This window comes from Lithobates pipiens, unplaced genomic scaffold (assembly GCF_037356315.1).
Source record: "Lithobates pipiens isolate NorthernLeopardFrog02 unplaced genomic scaffold, aLitPip1_a1.2 Scaffold_28, whole genome shotgun sequence".
Lineage (NCBI taxonomy): Eukaryota > Metazoa > Chordata > Amphibia > Anura > Ranidae > Lithobates > Lithobates pipiens.
Genome location: NW_027507789.1, coordinates 218,132,946 through 218,146,074, shown reverse-complemented (window position 1 = coordinate 218,146,074; position 13,129 = coordinate 218,132,946).

Genomic DNA, 13,129 nt, shown 5'->3' with positions numbered 1-13,129 from the left:
TACAAATACTGCAGCTGCTGACTTTTAATATATGGACATGTACCTGTCCTGGGCGTCTGCGATGTCGGCACCCGAAGCCAATCTTTCCCTCGGCTCTTGGGTGGAGGCGCTGCCATCTTCGGTAAGGGAATCAGAAAGTGAAGCCGCCTTGCAGCTTCACTTCCTGGTTCCCTACTGTGCATGCGCGACTTCACTAGGGTGGAGTAGGCGCTGGACGTGGCGTAGGTCACTGCGATCACCGCTGTGATCTATGCCAGGAAGTGGGAGCAAATACCTGTATTACACAGGTTTCTGCTCCCTCCTCCCCCCTGAAAGGCGCCAAGTGTGACACCGGAGGGGGGGGTCCAAAAAGCGGAAGTTCAATTTTTGGGTGTAACTCCGCTTTAAATCTTTTATACCTTGCCCTGGGAGATCTCCAAAGAGTCAGTCGGGTAGATTGGTGAAGTGATTGGCTTACCGGAGCTGTCGTAGCGGCGGAGGCGATCAGGTCCTGTCTCCTGCTTGGTATAGATACGAGTGAGGGCAAGATCGGCCCCCATCTGTCTCCATACCATAGCAGGGCGGAAGTGACGCCATAACGTCACTTCCGCCCATACCTCTTAAAGCCACATTTTTTCAATGTCATTTTTTCAAATGACAATTTTTTTATTTATTTTTTTTATTGCATTTAAGTCCAAATATGAGATCTGAGGACTTTTTAAGAGGACCTGTTGTGCTTTTTTCTATTACAAGGGATGTTTACATTCCTTGTAATAGGAATAAAAGTGACCCAAATTTTAAAAAATTGTAAAAATAAATAAAATCAAGTAAAATTTTGAGTTAGAGCTGTGAAAATGTGGAATAGACTCCCGCCAGAGGTGGTTCTGGGCAGCTCAGTAGATTGCTTTAAGAAAGGCCTGGATACTTTCCTGAATGTACATAATATAACTGGGTACTAACATAGGTAAAGTTGATCCAGGGAAAATCCGATTGCCTCTTGGGGGATTAGGAAGGAATTTTTTTCCCCTGCTTTAGCAAATTGGAGCATGCTCTGCTGGGGTTTTTTTTCGCCTTCCTCTGGATCAATTGTGGGCATACAATTGGGTAATTGTATTGTACGATTATTTTTTATTTTATTTATTTGTTTTTAAGGTTGAACTGGATGGACTTGTGTCTTTTTTCAACCTGACTAACTATGTAACTATGTAACTATGTAAAATAAATAAGAAAAAAAAATAATTTCTTTAAATGCCCCATCCCGACGAGCTCGCGCACAGAAGTAAGCGCATACGTGAGTAGCGCCCGCATATGAAAACGGTGGTCAAACCACACAAGAGGTATTGCCACGATCAGTAGAGCGAGAGCAATAATTGTAGCCCTAGACCTCCTCTGTAACTCAAAACATGTAACCTGTAGAATTTTTAAACGTCGCCTATGGAGATTTTTGAGGGTAAAAGTTTGAGGCCATTCCACGAGCGACATGTTTGGTATCAATTTACTCGGCATAACATTATCTTTCACAAAAAAAATGGACCGATATGCAAATACTTATCTATAACACTCTGATGGACAGTAGACAGTGACAACGTAACATATAACCACCAATCAATACAGTTCGATTAAGGGGAGTAAATAGGTACCCTTTGTCCCAAAAATGCCATACAGATCAAGTACCGTATATACTCGAGTATAGGCCGACCCGAATATAAGCCGAGGCCCCCAATTTACCCCCAAAAAAACTGGCAAACTTATTGACTCGTGTATAAGCCGAGGGTGAGACATGCCTGTCCATCCCTGTGTGTGTGTCCGTCCATCCCTGTGTGTCCGTCCATCCCTGTGTGTCCGTCCATCCCTGTGTGTCCGTCCATCCCTGTGTGTCCGTCCATCCATCCCTGTGTGTGTGTGTGTCCATCCATCCATCCATCCCTGTGTGTGTGTGTCTCCATCCATCCATCCATCCCTGTGTGTGTGTGTCTCCATCCATCCATCCATCCATCCCTGTGTGTGTGTGTCTCCATCCATCCATCCATCCATCCATCCCTGTGTGTGTCTCCATCCGTGTGTGTGTGTGTGTGTGTGTGTGTGTGTGTGTGTGTGTGTGTGTGTGTGTGTCCAGCCTACCTTTGTCCCGAGCCTCCGTCCCGTGCCTTGCCTCCTTGCCTCCGTCCCGTGCCGTGCCTTGCCTCCTTGCATCCGTCCCGTGTCGTGCCTTGCCTTGCCCCCGTCCCGTGCCGTCCCGTCCCGTGCCCTCTTCGTCGGCGGCCATTGTAAAGTTCAAAAGCTGCGCCGCCGCCTTCGCCTGTGATAGGCGGAACACTGAATTTCCCAGCAGCCTGTGTTCCGCCTATCACAGACGTCGTATCATCCTCGTCCGTAGTACGAGGATGATACGATGTCCGTGATAGGCGGAACACAGGCTGCTGGGAAATTCAGTGTTCCGCCTATCACAGGCGAAGGCGGAGCCGGAGGCGCGGCTTTTGAATAGAATGGCCGCTGTCTGTCTGCTCGACACGCTGATCGAGCGGGCAGACAGCGATGACTCGAGTATAAGCCGAGGGGGGCACTTTCAGCCTCAAAAAAGAGGCTGAAAATCTCGGCTTATACTCGAGTATATATGGTAAGTCTGATAACTCAAAATGTAAGCAAAAGGCTTAACTCAGCCGGCTGATTATCAGAAATTCCCAGATCGTCTTAAGCTCCTCGTTTCTGATACTCAGGGTCACCTGTAAATCCTCTCCTAGACAAAGCTCACCACCTGAGCTGGACATTTTTATAGCTAGGCAACTCCTATCCTCATATTGATTAGTGGTTCCAAATGAATAATAACTACTGCAGTAAGGAACAGGCGCAAAAGATACACTCCCCATCTTTCCAAATAACTGTTTTGCTTTATTATGATGCAATTGAAGGTTTTTATACACATGAATACATAGGTATGACATTAATATTACAATTGTACGTTTATGGTAACAAGGGGCGTAACATAGGCAGGCTAATTCTAATCAGGACTCGAAAGAACGCAAACATGTACTGAAAACGTTATTAGTGCCGTGTGCACAGTGAGGGCAGTGTGCAATACACACAAAATAGAATACAATTATATACAGAACTTACAAATTTCCTTAACAGGGGTCAGCAATGTTGCTGAGTGTGGTTTTAATGGCTGGACCAGTAGGTGGTGATCATCATTTGGTGTTCTGAGAAGAAGAAGTGTCCTGGTTATGCAGTGATCTTCCTGTGTTTGCTTACCTCCCCTCATGTGTTCAGACTAGAGGCCAGCCACTTCCACCTGGTGGTTTTTATAACCTCTCCTCTAAGCATGGCTCCACCCCAGGCCCTATCAGGGAGCCCTATATTACCTGTGCACTGCAGGCCATCAGTGCTGATCAACCATTGTGTATTCCTTTGTGTGTTAGCTTCCTGTTTCCTGCCGTGTGCTCTGCTTCTGTTTTCCGTTACCGACTTTGGCGCGTCTTGACTATCCCTGTTTGCCTGGGATCCTGACCTTTTGGCGTGTCCCCGACTATTCTTGTCTGCTTGTGGCCCCGACCTTGGCTTTATGCCTCACCATCCCTATCCTCCTGTTGTCTACTGTGGGTGTGAGCTGGGGGACCCTGGGGGTCGCGACCTGGAGCCAGTTGCAGCCAAGTCCATCCTCACCACTCGAGGCTCTGGTGAACACCTGCTGGCTCTTAGACTCCGCGCCCCAGGGAATCTTACGCTCTAATCCCCGGTGGGATCTGTCTTGGTGTTCTGGCGGCCCTGCCTTCCTTATCCCCTTGACTCCCGTCCGCAGCAGTCAGCCGTAGGGTCCACAACCTTGCGGTGCACTCCTGATCCCTATGGTGTGCATCTGTCACCTGGCCTCAAGGTGACCTGACAATAGCTTAATTAACCCCCCCTCCCCCCCCCCCCCCCCACACACACACACACACACACACACACACACACACACACACACACACACACACACACACACCACGCTTCTTTTGTAGGTGATCCAAAATCACCTCATTATCTTCACTAAAAACCAGATATCAGATCCCCAATTTTGAATTTAGTAAATTCCTCCAAATTAGACACTTTTATAACGCCTATTTCCAAACAAATGAGACAAAACCACCCACATTCTATGAGAACATATGTCTGAAGTCACCAAGAACAGGACTGATATCAGAAATATATTCTAATCTAGTTAACAATGATATGCGAGATAAACTCCCCTATACAGTAAAACCTCGGATTACGAGCCTAATTCGTTCCAGAAACATGCCTGTAATCCAAAGCATTTATATATCAAAGCAAATTTCCCCATAAGAAATAATGGAGACTCAGATGATTCGTTCTACAACCATTTATTCATAAGTCCTTCAGTTTATAGTACTTATAAAAAGATTATAGCAATGTGACCAGGTTGTGTAACCATAAAATGTCCATCCACAAGGGGATTAGAAGCAAAATCCAGAAGGAGCTCCAGAGTATAAAAGAGAAGTGTAGCAATATGTTGCTAAATGTTGTACCTCCATTAAATGTAACCATATTGCTACACTTGGAGGCGACCTCTCTTCTTTTACACTCAGTTACTTGTATATCAAGACATTGAATTTTGCTTGTCTTGCAAAACGTTCTCAAACCAAGGTTTTATTGTATGCACAATTGGGAGCAGGAGTGCATAGCTCCCAATATGTTGAGATGGGAATGAGGGACACCTACTAGCAAACGTATGTAGGCATAGGACACGCCCCCTGCCACACCCCCTTAAAGGGGAACTAACAAAAAAAGGCTAATTAAATCCACAAGTGCTACTGTTCCTTTATATTGGCTTTTAAAATTGAAAAAAAAATGCAGCAATTTAGAAATCAGATGAAAGGTTTAGCACCTGAAAACCCTTTTTGAAAGATAAATAGTGCATTTTATATACATCTATATGGATCAGACCAAAATGAGGGACAAATGAGGAGGAAATGGGGACAGAGGGACATTGCTCCAAATCGGGGACAGTTGGGAGCTATGGCTGAGTGTGATATTTCATTTTCAACAACTGTATTAATCATTGAGACAACTCTATTAATAACTTACGAAAGGGAAAGTACATTCGATCATGTGCGCTCGATCAGCCGAATAAAGAGAGAGTGGGTAATTAGAACTCTCTTTCACATGGAGTTCGTGTGGAGGCGTACATTTTGTGGCACAAGGACAGTTGAAGTGTACTTGGATAAGTTGATTGTGGATGGCTTGCCATCTCATGACAGGCTAGAAGTAACTCCGTGGAAGGCAAAGACAGAAGGAGAGCAGCGCCATCTAAGTGCAGCATTATTAAGACATTTTATTCCATAAGACAATTGGTAACTCACAAGATGTATGAGATCTGAGCACACGTGCGATTAATAACGTGGTTCATCCGCTCGTGGGGGAAGACGATCTTCTCACTGGTGAAGAGGCAGCTGATGGGTCCCAGCAGGGCTGGACTGGGACAAAAATTTGGGCCTGGACTTCATCCAGACCGGCCCACTTACATTTTGCAAACACGCTCAAAAACAGTATATAAACTGTACGCAATTGTGCAAAAAAGTCCCTAGAGAACCCCCTACCATTAGGGCCCCCAGAGAGCCCCTCCTTACATCAGGGTCCCCAGAGAGCCCCCCTCTTACATCAGGGTCCCCAGAGAGCCCCTCCTTACATTTGGTCCCCAGAGAGCCCCCTCTTACATCAGGGTCCCCAGAGAGCCCCTCCTTACATCGGGGTCCCTAGAGAGCATCCCCCTTACATCCAGATCCCCAGAGAACCCCCCTTACATCCGGGTCCCCAGAGAGCCCCCCCTTACATCCAGATCCACAGAGAGTCTATCTCTTACATCAGGTTCCCCAGAGAGCCCCCCCCTTACATCAGAGTCATCAGAAAGAGGGCAGTGAGAGCTGCCTGCTTGCTCTCCAGCTCTCTCGAGCTGCCGCCACATGGCTGCAGAGAGCCCATGGCCCAATAGTGGGCCGGGACCCTGTGGTTGGGGACTCCTGGTATGACTCTGGGCTATGGGCCCCAGATTCGGGGCTATAGCCCCAAAAGTCCCCCCTAGCAATGCCACTGGCTGTCACTGAAACCGGCCCACTGAGCTATCGGCCCACCGGGAAACTCCCGATAGCCAGTACATGCCTGGGTCCCAGGGACACCTGTGATTCCCAGGGCTTCCAGACACTCGGGCGGCTCGCAGACAGCGGCGTACGTCACTACCGGGTTGGAGAGAGCATGGGGAGGAGCGTGCGTTCGGAGCATGCGTGCTCCTTCATCAGGCTATAACTGCGGCCATTATGGAGGAGGTATATATAGTCTGTTGCGGCCAGGACTAATCGGGTGTTACTTTGGTAACCTTTCAAGGTGGTAATTAGTGGATCACGGGGCACTGGAGTGTCAGATTAACTCGTTAGATACCATCAAGGTAATCTAATAGCAATTCTGATGAAGAAACTATTGTGTACGGTTTGCGAAAGAAACAAGGTTTTACAATTATGATTAGAAACAATGAACCAATCAGCGAGTATCAAGACAAGGATTATGGGCAATATATATGTATATAAAGTTGGAGATAAAAATAAAATAAATGTAAGGATGAAAACAATAACGATGAACTGGAAATTAAAATAAAAGTGAAAATAATAATAATAATAATACATTAAGTAAAAATATAAATAAAGATAAAAATAGGTTTAAATGTGGAATATAGTTACATGGAATGGAATGTGGACAGAAAGAGGCATAAGGGAGAGAGGGGAAAGAGGAGGAAATTGGGAAGGTGAATTTACATGTAAACACGGGGTCTGCAGGTGAGTTATGTGTACACAACAATAGGACAGAGCTGGGCAGCATTAGTAACAGAACACTGAGATATTGGGACACAGCACATGACTAAAACTTCAAGGGACAAAGGAATTTAAACTGGGATAGTTGACAAGAAGGAGGCAGCTGCTTTGGGCCCCAAAACAATGACAGGGCCCAGAGCAGCTGCCCCTTTTGCCCTGCCTTTAAAGACGGCCCTGTGGACGGCCATTTCCAGATGATGGATTGAACAGAGCTCAGTGAGATGTTCAAAGCATGGGATATTTTTTTTTTTTATAACCTGACCCTGCTTTAAACTTCTCCACAACTTTATCCCTGACCTGTCCGGTGTGTTCCGTGGCCTTCATGATGCTGTTTGTTCACTAAGGTTCTCTAACAAACCTGAGGGATTCACAGAACAGCTGTATTTATACTGAAATTAAATTACACACAGGTGGACACTATTTACTAATAAGGTGATTGGTTCCACTAGATCAGTGTTCTCAAGTCCAGTCCTCAAGGTGCCCAGGCAGTGAAACCGATCAAATCACCTGTGCAAAATAATGGAAAGCCTGAAAACATGACCTGTTGGGGCGCCTTGAGGACTGGAGTTGAGAAACGCTGCACTAGATTTTATTTAGCGGTCTCAGAGTAAAGGGGCTGGATACAGATGCCTGCCACCCTTTTCACATACTGTATTTATTTGTAAAAAAAATTGTAAAACTATTTATCATTTTTCTTCCATATCACAATTATGTGCCACTTTGTGTTGGTCTATTCACATAAAATCCCAATAAAATCCATTTATGTTTTTAGTTGTAACGTGACAAAATGTGGAAAATTTCAAGGGGTATGAATACTTTTTTTCAAGGCATTGCATTTCTATCCTATACAAAAATATTTAATCCAAAAAATTAACCATAGCTAGATCTAGCTATTTTTTTCTTTTCTTTTCCTTCTTTTTTTTTTTTTTTTTTTTATTTTTTTTACACATATTTTTGTTCATTTTTCTCTCTGCAAGGAGAGAGAGATACAATGTATCTCTCTCCTCCACTGAGAGAGATAGGAAATACAGGGGCGGGCTTCAAAGTGACCGATCCCTGTGACAGCCAATCGGAGGCTATCACAAAGCCAGATACGCATATGAGCGTACTGTCAGCTGGAAGGTTTTAAGATTATTCAAGCCTCAAACAACTAATTCCTCCAAAATTATATTTATAATTTTTTCCCCCAGCATTTAATAGGGTTAAACAATGAAGTGCCGATCTGTGCCCAGCCTTATTCAGTTCATTATGCAGAGTATAAGAGAGAAAACACTTTTAGATGAGGCGCTAAAGGTGTATAAAATCAACTCTGATAAATGGGAAAGAAACCCTTGAGTAAGTAATAAATCCAGAAAAAAAAAACACTGCGAAACAAAGAAAAAAATACTTGGTAGGTTGAAGGATAATGAAAAGAAAAGGTTCTCAAATGCTGGAGTATTTTTGTTGTATGTGAAGTACTGTAAGTAAAGGAGAAGAAGAGAGCGTCATAATGAAACTTGTAAGGGTAGGGTGGAGGTTGTTTGTCTCGTCCGCCATGTTGACAATTAACTCAATGGGCGCCAAGTGTGGGTCACACACAGGGCCGGACTGGGGAATAAAAACCAGCCCTGGAAAAAATTTCATACCAGCCCCACAGCATTATTATACCAGCCCAACAGCATACACATTATTTTCTTGTTCACGAAAGGGAAAACCATACATTTTAAAGCACATTTAGTGAAGAGTGTATTATATGTAGATATGAAATCACATAGGGATATATATATATATATATATATATATATATATATATATATATATATATATATATATATATATATATATATATATATATATATATATACACACATATATATATATATATATATATATATATATATATATATATACACAAATTCCAGTTAAAAAGTGGTAAGTGGACAATCATCAAGGGGGACCCCAGGAACTCAGAACGTGGGGGGGGGGGGCACCATCCACAGAAAGAATACACTAAGGTAAGGGGGTGGGTGCCCACCAAATGCAGGGGGGGTGGGTGCCCACCAAATGCAGCTTTACTCTGGCCGTGAATGCAGTCTCACTGTGCCCACAAATGCGTGCCCACCATTGCAGCCTTGCTGTGCCCATCAAATGCAGCTTTACTGTGCCGTAAATGCAGCCTCACTGTGCCTATGAATGCAGCCGAACTGTGCCCATGAATGCAGCCTCACTGTGCCCATGAATTATATGCATATAAATATGAAGTACAGGGGTGGGGAGTGGAGAGTGATGGGGGGGAGCCAAAAGAACAGAATTGGAGAGCACGTGGGGGGGGGGGGTAAGAGAGCACTGAGAGGGGGGCAGGAGAGTGATCGGTGGAGCTTGAGAGCACCAGGGGACCAGAAAGAACAGGGGTGGGGAGAATGGGGGGCTGGAGAGCACTGGGGAGAGCTGGAGAGCACTCGGGTGGGGTGAGAAAGAACAGGGGCGGAGAGCACTGGGGGGAAAAGAAACAGGGCGGGAGAGCACTGGGGGGAAAAGAACAGGGCGGGGAGAGCACGGAATGGGGGAAAAGAACTGGGGGAGCACTGGGGAGGGTTGGGGAGCACGGGGGGAGGGGAGAGCACTGGGGGGGAGAACAGGGGGGAGCAGAGCACTGGGGGGAGCAGAGCACTGGGGGGAGGTGGAGAGCACTGGGGGGGAAGAACAGGGGGGAGAGCAGAGCACTGGGGGGGAGAGCACTGGGAGAAGTGAAGAGGCACGGGGGGAGGAGAGCACTGGGGGGGAGAGCACTGGGGGGAGAGAACGGGGGGAGAGTGGAGAGCACTGGGGGGAGAACGGGGGGGAGAGCACTGGAGAGAGTGGAGAGCGCTGGGGGGAGAACGGGGGGAGAGAACGGGGGGAGCACGGAGAGAGGGGGGAGCACTGGGGGGGTGGAGAGCACTGGGGGAGAGAACGGGGGGGAGAGTGGAGAGCGCTGGGGGGGAGAACGGGGGGTGAGCACTGTGGGGGAGTGGAGAGCACTGGGGGAGAGAACGGGGGGAAAGCACTGGGGGGAGTGGGAGAGCACTGGGGGGAGAGAACAGGGGGGAGGGAGAATGGGTGGAGAGCACTGGAGAGAGCGGAGAGCGCTGGGGGGGAGAACGGGGGGGGAGAGCACTGGGGGAGTGAAGAGCACGGGGGGAGAGAATGGGGGGAGCACTGGAGAGAGTGGAGAGCGCTGGGGGAGAACGGGGGGGAGCACTGGAGAGAGTGGAGAGCACTGGGGGGTGTGAAGAGCACTGGGGGGGAGGAACAGGGGGAGAGCACTGGGGGTCGGAGAGCACTGGGGGGGGGAGGGAGGCGGGGGAGAGCACTGGGGAAGTGGAGAGCACTGGGGGGATAACGGTGGGAGAGCACTGGGGGAGAGAACAGGGGAGAGCACGGGGAGAAGAGCATGGGGGATTGGAGAGCACTGGGGGGTAGAACAGGGGGGAGAGCACGGGGGGAGAGCACGGGGGGTTGGAGAGCACTGGGGGGTTGAACAGGGGAGAGCACTGGGGAGGAGAACAGGGGGGAGAGCACTGGGGAGGAGAACAGGGGGGAGAGCACTGGGGGAGTGGAGAGCACTGGGGGGTAGAACAGGGGGGAGAGCACTGGGGAGTGGAGAGCACTGGGGGGGGTAGAACAGAGGGGAGAAGCACTGGGGGGGGGAGAGCACTGGGGGGGTAGAACAGGGGGGAGAGCACTGGGGGGGAGGAGAGCACTGGGGGGAGAACGATGGGAGAGCACTGGGGAGAGAACAGGGGGAGAGCACGGGGGAGGAGAGCACGGGGGGAGACACGGGGGATTGGAGAGCACTGGGGGGAGAGCACTGGGGGGAGTGGAGAGCACTGGGGGGGTAGAACAGGGGGGAGAGCACTGGGGGGGTAGAACAGGGGGGAGAGCACTGGGAGGAGAACAGGGGGAGAGCACTGGGGAGGAGAACAGGGGGGAGAGCACTGGGGGGAGTGGAGAGCACTGGGGGTAGAACAGGGGGGAGAGCACTGGAGGGAGTGGAGAGCACTGGGGGGGTAGAACAGAGGGGAGAACACTGGGGGGGAGGAGAGCACTGGGGGGGGGGGGTAGAACAGGGGGGAGAGCACTGGGGGGAGTGGAGAGCACTGGGGGAGAGCACTGGGGGGGGAGAGCACAGGGGGGGAGAGCACTGGGGGAGGAGAGCACTGGGGGGTAGAACAGCAGGGAGAGCACTGGGGGAGTGGAGCGCACTGAGGGGTAGAACAGGGGGAGAGCACTGGGGGGAGAGCACTGGGGGGGTAGAACAGTGGGGAGAGCACTGGGGGGAGAGCACTGGGGGGAGTGGAGAGCACGGGGGGGAGGGAGAGCACGGGGGGAGAGCACTGGGGGGAGTGGAGAGCACTGGGGGGGAGAACGGGGGGAGAGCACTGGAGAGAGTGGAGAGCACTGGGGGGGAGAACGGGGGGGGAGAGCACTGGGAGAGAGTGGAGAGCGCTGGGGGGAGAACAGGGGGGGAGAGCACTGGGGGGAGAACAGGGGGGAGAGCACTGGGGGGGGGTCGAGAGCACTTGGGGAGAACAGCGGGGAGAGCACTGGGGGAAGTGGAGAGCACTGGGGGGGAGAACGGTGGGAGAGCACTTGGGGGGAGTGGAGAGCACTGGGGGAGTGGAGAGCACCGGGGGGAGAGCACCAGGGGGGAGTGGAGAGCACTGGGGGGAGAGCACTGGGGGGAGTGGAGAGCACTGGGGGAAGTGGGAGAGCACTGGGGGGGAGAACGGTGGGAGAGCACTTGGGGGGGGGGGGAGAGCACGGGGGGAGTGGAGAGCACTGGGGGGTGGAGAGCACCGGGGGGAGAGCACGGGGCAGTGGAGAGCACTGGGGGGAGAGCACTGGGGGAGTGGAGAGCACTGGGGGGGTAGAACAGAGTGGAGAGCACTGGGGGGAGAGCACTGGGGGGAGTGGAGAGCACTGGGGGAAGTGGAGAGCACTGGGGGGGAGACGTGGGAGAGCACTTGGGGGGGTGGAGAGCACCGGGGAGAGAGCACGGGGGGAGTGGAGAGCACTGGGGGGGTGGGGAGCACCGGGGGGAGAGCACTGGGGGGAGTGGAGAGCACTGGGGGGGAGAGCACTGGGGGAGTGGAGAGCACTGGGGGGTAGAACAGAGGGGAGAGCACTGGGGAGGAGAACAGGGGGGAGAGCACTGGGGAGGAGAACAAGGGGAAGATCACTGGGGGGACAACAGAGGAAGAGCACTGGGGGGGGGGACAACAGAGGGAGAGCACTGGGGGGAGAACGGGGAGAGCACGGGGGGAGGAGAGCATGGGGGAGAGCACTGGGGGGAGTGGAGAGCACTGGGGGGAGAACGGGGGAGGAGAGCACGGGGGGAGAGCACTGGGGGGAGTGGAGAGCCACTGGGGGAGAACGGGGGGGGGAGAGCACTGGGGGAAGGGGGGGAGAACGGGGGGGGAGAGCACTGGGGGAGAGAACGGGGGAGCACTGGAGAGGGTTGGAGAGCACTGGGGGGAGAGAACGTGGGGGAGAGTGGAGAGTGCTGGGGGGGAGAACGGGGGAGAGCACTGGGGGGAGTGGAGAGCACTGGGGGGGAGAACGGGGGGAGAGCACTGGGGGGGAGTGGAGAGCACTGGGGGAGAGAACGGGGGGAGAGCACTGGGGGGAGTGGAGAGCACTGGGGGGATAGAACAGGGGGGAGAGCACTGGGGGAGAGAACGTGGGGGAGAGTGAGAGCGCTGGGGGGGAGAATGGGGGGGAGAGCACTGGGGGGAGTGGAGAGCACTGGGGAGAGAACGGGGGGGAGAGCACTGGGGGGAGTGGAGAGCACTGGGGGGAGAGAACGGGGGAGCACTGGGGGGAGTGGAGAGCACTGGGGGGAGTTGAGAGCACGGGGGAAGGAGAGCACGGGGGAGAGCACTGGGGGGACGTGGGGGAGCACTGGGGGGGAGAGCACGGGGGGCGCAGAGGAGGGGGGCACGGGGGGAGAGCACTGGGGGGAGTAGGGAGAGCACTGGGGGAGAACGGGGGGGAGAGCGCTGGGGGGGAGAACGGGGGGGAGAGCACTGGGGGGAGGGAGAGCACGGGGGGGAGAGCACTGGGGGGAGTGGAGAGCACTGGGGGAGAACGGGGGGAGAGAGCTGGGAGAGAAGGGGGGGAGAGCAACGGGGGGGGCCTGGGGGAGAGAACGGGGGGAGCACTGGAGAGAGTGGAGAGCGCTGGGGGGGAGAACGGGGGGGAGAGCACTGGGGGAGAGAACGGGGTGGGAGAGTGGAGAGCACTGGGGGGAATAGAAAGGGTGTGAGAGCACTGGG